Genomic DNA, 9,197 nt, shown 5'->3' on the forward strand with positions numbered 1-9,197 from the left:
ACACACACACACACACACACACACACACACAAACCAAAATCATCATTAGTCATCAACAATCATTAGTCATTGATATCTCTTAACATCAATCGTGTCAATCCCCAATAAAAAGATACAGACTAGCAGAATGGATACAAAACAAGATCCACCTTTCTACTGCATTCAAGAAACACACCTTAACATCAAGAAAAGACATTACCTCAGTGTAACGGATTGGAAAAAGATATCCCAAGCAAATGGACCCAAGAAACAAGCTAGTGTTTTAATACCTAAAATACCATTTTAATACCTAACAAAACAGATTTCAAACCTAATCAAAAGAGATAGAGAAGAAAACTATGCACACATCAAAGGAAAAAAAACCACCAAGAGGACATTGCAATTTTTAACATCTATGCCCTAAATACAAGAGCACCCAAGGATGAAACACTACTGCAGCTTAAGTCATATATTGATCCTCACACACTGATAGTGAAATACTTCAATATTCCACTCCTACCAATCATCCAAACAAAAATTTGGACAGATCATCCAAACAAAAATTAAACAGAAAAATATGGGAACTAACAGACATTAGAAGCCAAATGAACTTTTACAGCACATTTCACCCAAACACAAAAGACTTCTTCTCTGCACCTCAAGAAACTTTCTCCAAAATTGACCACAAACTCAGACACAAAGCAAGTCTCCATAAGAAAATTTTAATAATTCCTTGCATCCTATCAGACTACCATGGGTTAAAGCTGGATATCAACAACAACAGAAACAACAGAAAGCTTACAAACTCATAGAAATTGAACAACTCTGTACTGAATGAATATTGTCTACAGGGTCAAGATATAAATTAAATACTTTCTACAATTTAACAGAAATGAATACACAGCATACCCAAACTTATGGGACACTATGAATGTGGTTTTAAGAGGCATGTCCATAGCACTAAGGGCTTACATTTAAAAAAAAAACTGCAAAGATCTCATACTAGCATATTCACAGCACACCGTAAAGCTCTCAAACAATAAAAAGAAATCATACCCAAAAGTAGTGGATCTCAAAAATAAAGTTTTATTGAAAATCTTGGTACATAAATCTTGATCTGCCTCTCTGAGATCTTCTCTTTAAGAGAGACCTCCAAAGCTAAGATTACTTGGTCAATGACTGTAATTTTAAAGAAGTTTATGTGCTTCTCTATTAGAAATAACCATTGGGATGCCATGTGGCTGTGCAAGAGATTGAGGAGGCTCAATAACAACTAATATGAAATGATTGCCAAAAGCATTAACATGTTTTATAAAACACAAAATGTAACATATAAGCACTTTTTATTCTCTTTTATCTTTAACATAAAAAATATGTATTTTGAAGAGAATTCTACTAGAGCAATAAGAACAATGAAGAAAAGGTGAGCTAATGAATAAACAGAGAAATGGAAGAGATTGGAATGTTCTTATTTACAGTAGAATGCTGAGGGGCAACTGTGATGGGACTACAGGCCTCATCACAACCAATATTGAAATAACAAGAAGTATCAGTAGGTGCTACATCTGAGGAGAACTGTTATCAAGATCAGAAAACTTTCTATGGTTTTCTACAGGGAAAAGAGCTACTCGGTGAAGAAACCATACCACCCTAAACGAGATAAACAAAATTAACCTTGCCTGTGAAGGGGGAAATGGATATCACTTGTCTCCAAACATGATAAGCCAAAGACCAAGCATGGCATCAAATTAGTTTCAGTAGAAAAGCTACAATAGAATCAAACAATGAGGGATATTACACAGGCACAAATCATGGAATTCTTCAGAGATGTCAAAGTTATAAAAGATAACTGAGAACTTTGAGAACGCTCCAGATTAAAGGAAGCTGAAGAGTTAAACCTAAATGTAAATGCTGATCTTAGCACAGATCCTGTACTGAAAGTAAAAAAAAATCAATACAAAAGGTATTTGGTCTGTTTATAAAATTGCAAAATGATGGCCTTAGAAATTATTGCATCAATGTTAATTCACCAAATCAATAACTACACTGTAGACTTGCAAGAAAATATCCCTATTTTTTAGGAAGTATACACTGAAGTTTTCAGTTAAGGATAGCAATTGATATACCTGAGCCTCAAATGGTCCTAGAAGATAAAGTAAATGACATAGAATGTGAACAATAGATGAACAGGAGGTTTATAAAAATTGTTCCTTATACCAATATATCTTGCAAGTTTCTGTAAGCTTAACATTTTACAAATAAAAAATACAAAGACGAACAAAATATCATTTTCAATTTAATTTCCCACGGACAATTTTTGAAGATATACCCTCTTTAAAACTTAACAACAGCAAGGTTTTTGTTTTGTTTTGTTTGTTTAATTTTGATAGAGATAAATAGTATCTTAACATGCATTTACTTGCTACTTAATGAGGCTTAAATATAGCCATAGATCATGTTTTCTTGCTGTAAGTCATCTTTTTTTGTTGTTTTTATTTCCAAACATTATTTTCTTAAGATAATAGCCTCAATTGGGCTGCTTTGCATCATGAATATCAGGAACAGAATCTTCAACCACATTTTCATATAAAATTCATAAAGATATTTTATAGTATTATTCCCCAAGTAAATTTAATAATATTGAAGGTGCAATTTAATACAGTTAGGTCATGAGTAGTCAAACTACATGATCAATCCCAGAGGGAGGACCACGTGTTCACTGCTTTTTAACTAACATGCACTACTGGTAGATTGCCACCAGGTGGCAGTAGTGTTAGGCACTGCAGTTTAATCAGACTGTGCCAAGTACTCTGTCCCGGAACCCACCGTCTTTGACAAAATACTGTGCTCAGCCTTCACTTCCTCGTGGACTTAAAACTATAGTTATTAGTATTTTAGTCAGAACAAATTTTCTATTTAAAAATTGCTTTAAAGTGTAACAATTATTATTTGAACAAATATCAAGTACATATTAAACGTTTAAAAACATTAGAATCCTTTGAGATTTATTTTGTAGCCTGCCCCACTATTATCTGGCCAGTCAGCATTTCATTCCTCTTATAGACCCCAGATAAAAATGCACCATACTTCATCCAACAATTTACCCTCAGATCCTGCATTTTTCCTGAAGCTGAGTCAGCCATCGCCCTGAAGTCTCCCAACTTAAAAATCAGGCCCGGAAGTAGAGGAGGCTGTGACCCACGCCTCTCTCTTCCTTCCTCTAGTGCTTTCAACTCACCACCTCAACTCCCCTTTTAGTTAACAAGGCGTCAAAAACACGAAACACACTTATGGTCTGAGGAGTTCCCCTGTTCCTTTCTGAAACAGCATCTCCAGTTCCCACTCAAAAAAAAAAAAAAAAAAAAGAAGCTACTTTGTGGCACTAGGCAACCAGACACTTCTTAAGTAGATGAAGACACTTAACACTTTTAAACGATTACAACAAACAGCCGGAAGTCAGCGTGGCAACATCAATCTCGGCAACCTGGCATGACCTGAAATGTAATACATTAGGTAGACTAAGAAGTGTTAGGAGACGTTAGGCAAATATAACTATTTCAAGTAACACTTGGGATTTTTGAGTTAGGCAAACAGCAATCTTTTTTACTTACTGACAGTTTTCTTTTTGGGAATGAACTATTCATCCGTGTGTGTGTGTGTGTGTGTGTGTGTGTGTGTGTGTGTGTGTGTGTGTGTTCCACTTACATGGTACACAATTTTCCATAAATATATGAGTGTAGAATGAGATCCAGATTTAACATCTTCTATTTTCTACAGTAAAATATCACTTGCCCAAAGTTGCATATAAGTTGATGATGAGTTCTCGGGACACTTAACTACGTTCTCCTGTTCCAGTCTGCCTTTCTCTCTCTCTCTCTCTCTCTCTCTCTCTCTCTCTCTCTCTCTCTCTCTCTCTCTCTCTCTCTCTCTCTCTCTCTCTCTCTCTCTCTCTTTCTCCTCATTTCATCTCTCTCTGTCAATCTCTCCTTTCAACATTGTGCTCCCCCTGAACCAAAGCACAACCGTTCCCACCCTCAGACAATTCCTAGTCTCCTACTTGCCTACTTTCCCTTCCAGAAATCTGATTATATCAGCCCTGAAACCATAATATTTTATATCATTAAGAAATAAGACCAGATTCTTTGTTTTCTGATCTCTACTTTCCTCCAAATGATATCCTTCCCGTCCACTGTAGAGCCCATCAGTCCTACCAACAAATCCTAACTCATCCCAGTTCCCTCCCTGCTGTGGGATGTTCTGTATGGCAAATGTGTTGCTAATTAGTTAATAAATAGAACACTGATTGGCCATTGGCTAGGCAGGAAGTGTAGGCGGGACAAGGAGGAGAATAAAGCTGGGAAGTGGAAGGCTGAGGCAGAGAGACACTGCCAGCTGCCACGATGAAAAACAGCATGTGAAGATGCCGGTAAGCCACGAGCCACGTGGCAAGATATAGATTAATGGAAATGGATTAATTTAAGCTGTAAGAACAGTTAGCAAGAAGCCTGCCACGGCCATACAGTTTGTAACCAATATAAGTCTGTGTGTTTACTTGGTCGGGTCTGAGTGGGTGTGGGACTGGCAGATGACAGAGATTTGCCCTGACTGTGGGCCAGGCAGGAAAACTCAAGCTATACCTCCCACACGCCACTGTCCATTCGCACCGCTAAGCCATTGCATTAAATTCTTCCTTGTATGAATGCTTCTGACTTCACACTCCCTACCTGGGCTTTCCCCTCCAAAATTCTATTTATTTTCAAATCCCTGGAGATGTTACTTAACCCTGGGCCCAGTTTTCCTTCTTCTGTTCTGTTGTTTTCATATCTTTCTTACCATTGTGCAAATATTTGCATGTTACATTAGCCCTTCAATTTCCATAATTATATTCTAAATGAAGAAGAACAAAGAAGCAAGAAATGTGTCTAGCTTCAATTGTTAACAAGCTTTTAGTTGGATCAAACAACAAAAGAAAATTCAATACATTTAAAGCTATTTATGAAATGTCTACCTAAAGGTCTTCATACAGATGCCTACAGACAATTTTTGTATATTGAATATTTTATATAATACACAAATTGTAATTTGAGTTTTTATAAACAAAATATTTAGGGAGACTGTTGACAAGAGTATTTCAACCTAATATAGTATTAACGTTTGTTTCCACAACGCAATTGCTAGTTCTAAATGAATGCAGCTACAGAGGCCAGCAAGATGCTCAGTGGGCAAAGGTGCTTGCCTCCAAGGCTGACCTCACTTGGATCATTTGGACTTGCACAGTGAAGCGAGAAAACGAACTCCTACACTTTGTCCTCGAGTCTTGATACTCATACCACGGCAAGTGCCTGCCCTGCCACCACCCACGCACACATAGAAGTAAATAAACACAATTTTACCTTGTTTTAAATCCCTATATTTCCACCAGATCTGCCATGTTTTTAATTCTCATTTTGAAACATTTACTATGCCAGGCATGGTGGGACATCACAACACTCAAGGGGCAGGGGCAGGAAGATGATTGCAAGTTTGGATAAACCTGATCTGAATATTTAGTTCCAGGCCAGCCTGGGCTATGTAGTAAGATCCTGTCTCAAAACTATCAAACAACAGAAACAAAATCGAACACAAGGTATTATGTGATAGGAAGAGTCCACAGCACTTACTAACCATTATGTAAAGCTGAAGCTGTACACAATTACATAAAGCAAAATATAAAGACATAATTATATATCATCAGCTTAAAAGAAAACATTTTCAATGCACCTCTGCATACCCAGTCCATGATCATGTTACTGTATTATTTTACTGTCCTGTACTAACAACCCCTACAGGAACTAGACCGATTCCATGTATACACTTGCCCTCTCTGTCTGTATCTGTCTCTGTCATGTGCTTGTGTGTGTGTGTGTGTGTGTGTGTGTGTGTGTGTGTGTGTGTGTGTGTGATTTTCATGTGGACATGGAGTTTTAGCTGGTAATAAGCGCACTTTACAAAAACTAAAGGAAGGAAGGGAAGGGAAAGGAGAAAGAAAGAAATCCAAATATATGGCATAACTCCAGACATTTTGGTACCTCAGAAGACACTGGACCTAATTTGCAAACAAAGGCAGAAATCGTTGCTGTAGGCATTTAGTCCCATCATCTTTATAGCATTTCTGGTGCAGAGTAATTTGGGTAGCTGTGGAAAAGATGTATAATACAAAGCTTCCAGTGTCAGAGGTCATCACCATAAATAATGTTCATAAATATCAGTATAGTGCTGTATGCAGATTAGAGGAAAGAGAACCTCCAGAATGCAGTGAGGAAACTCTATGGGAAAGGAAAGGCTGTGTGAGTCCTTAAAAGTTAGAAATATCTAAATGTAATAAAAAAGAAAAGTGATAAAGAAAAAATACTAAATTCATCATTAAATCTAATTATATGTTTTCATTGAAACTCAAAATTATTTTAATAACAGAGCTAATATTTGCCTACTGAAGTTTTATTAACTGGAAAAAGATCTTTATTCTCTCAACTTTTAGATTCATTCAATTCCTCATCATTTAGAATTAATTCACTTATATCCTTAGATACTTATATGTAAATACATCTATTTTATATTATTTAAAGTATCATATTTGTGATTAGGACATACAGCACACAATTTGTGTTAGAAGTGTTTTAAAAAACAAATAAAGCATTTAAATTACCTTTTAAATGCATCTGCTGTCAGTATAACACCAACAACCATCTGACATGAAACAGCATTTCAGTAAAAAAGAAATCCAACCCTCTCCAGAATGGGGAAAAGTTTCCAAGATATAGAAGTAGACAAGACTGTGAGGAGGGGGCATGACTAGCACCAGGTGTGGCCTAAACCAATATACCCAAACGATCTTCTGTGTGGTCCTAAGCTGGAAATCATCAGGAAACCATAACTGAGCCAGAAGTAGTCCAGGCTGAACTACACTGACTCTCCAACCTTAAAACAGTCCTCTTCCATAGATCATCCTAAATCACAAACCAGATTATCAAGCTGATCAAGTGTTCCATAACATTTTCATTACCCACAAATTTATAATGTATTACACATTATATGTGTGAACATGAAATTGGTTTTGTACAGTAGTGTATTTTATCCTTAGACTATATCGATAGGATCTCTTGGAAAAAGACGATAATACCCTTACCAAAGAGAGCTTAGTGTCTATGAGTTTGAAAGAGAGCAAGGGGTTGGGCTATATGTGGAAGGGTTTGGAGGGAGAAAAGGGAAGAGAGAAATACAATTATATTATAATCTCAAAAAATTAAATAAAAAAATATGAAAACTACTACCATTGACCCAAACTACTAACCAGGGATCCCTTGATGAATAGGGTTTTCATCACATTTTACTTTATAAATTCCTGTGACAGTAAATAACAAAGCTATAAACTCCTGACATTATTCCTACGACTCTAGAATTCTTTATGTACACTGTGGAATTAGAACGTTCATTAAGAAATTTAATGATCAGTCATTTCTATCTCATGCTTCAAAGCCTTCAGTGGTTTTATACTAACATTGAAATAAAACCCAAATGTGACAGTTGCAGCCACCTTTAAAATCCGCCTCTACTCAATGCCCCTGCCGCATTCACCTTCCTCTCAACACTGCAGCCATCCTGAAGTTTTCTGAAGTCCCGTTCTCACTCAGCTTTCAAGCAGAGACACAGCTTTGCCTTCCATCATAATAACTTTTATATCTCTCAGAACCCAATTCATACATTCCCCCTAGCAGCCTTTCCTGACTAGCCGGTAGTAGCCACTTTGTTCTTTCAACTACCCTACGTTCTCCACCTTTCCCTTTACCACACTGTACTTCATTATAGTCCCTTTGAGACAGGAATTACAGGCTATCCTTTGTAGCCTTATGGAACAAATAAGATCTTTAGTATCATGTCTGATCTATAGTGGGGGCTCAATTTCCTTGAACTACACATGTTATTTCATAACAAGTTTAATAAACAATCCCTTCCATGATTTTATTGAACACTCACTTCTGTGTTAAAAGATTTTTATTTCTTGACAGTTTGGTTCTCTTTGTAAAATGAATTTATATTTTCATTACAGAATTGTGGGACTAATGGCAGAAAAATGTGTGCTGAATATTGTCCTACTCAGAGTCATAACTATAATTTATAATTGTTCTTTCATGTAATGGAAGTAATAATTAATAAAGCCTACTACTGTTAGTGTCTCCTATTTATCATGTTTCTGGCATTTCATTGTATTTTATGATTATCTAATTTAATACTCAAAACCACCCCTCCCAATCCTTACTGACATAGATCTGCTTTCATGTGGCCTACACAGCACTTTGGAAGCAAGTACATTAATTGGTGATTTATCCCATGACTGTGCAAATAAACTGTCTCCAGAAAGCATTTGTCCGGTGTCTTGAGGGATAAGAGTCAGGCTACAGACATGAATAGCTATTTAAGACTTTTCCTGAAAATATTTGCTCCAGGGTAATTTAATACCTTTACCCATTGAGTCTTCCAGGCTGCGTTTAACACATGAGTGAATTAAAATCAAGAACAAATGGCATTTCTGCAAGCATGGTGAATTTATTGGCTTTTGTCATGTAGGAATATGCACTGACAGTACAGTCAGTGACAGAAATGCCTGGTGTGGTGGACTCTGCTGTGTTTGACATACTGGTGGAAAAATGAGTATTATTGATTAATTTTTTTAAATGACAATTTTCCAGAGCCTAGATTAGAATCTGAAAATGCTATTAACCTCACAGCAATGGAAAACACTCTAACTCCATTTGATAGAGGCAGTTGAAGGGAAATTCAGGTGAGGGGCCAATCACCTCAGAAAAATTAATTTGCTGTACCAGTTGCAGTAGCAGACAAATACAGCTCTGAACATCCTCCGATTAGATGTGATGCTTTTTGGAATCCTGAAATGCTGGTGGGGGATACATGCACTAGTGTCAGAACCTCAGAGCATCTTTGCTGGGTGGCAGTGAGAGAGAAAAAGAAGGAAATGGCATTTACTTTTGCACTCATTATTTATCAGATAAGAAGATTCTCAAATGAAAGAGAATACTAACTTTTATCAATTCAAATGCAAGGCATAGGGATCATCTACACAAGAATATTTAATTTCCACTCTTTTCTCTACTTTAAATGGATTGTTCATTGTTTTTAAAACATTGGAATTGGATGCATGATTTCAATAATTTGAGAACTAA

This window comes from Peromyscus eremicus, chromosome 2 (assembly GCF_949786415.1).
Source record: "Peromyscus eremicus chromosome 2, PerEre_H2_v1, whole genome shotgun sequence".
In the NCBI taxonomy this organism is placed as follows: domain Eukaryota; kingdom Metazoa; phylum Chordata; class Mammalia; order Rodentia; family Cricetidae; genus Peromyscus; species Peromyscus eremicus.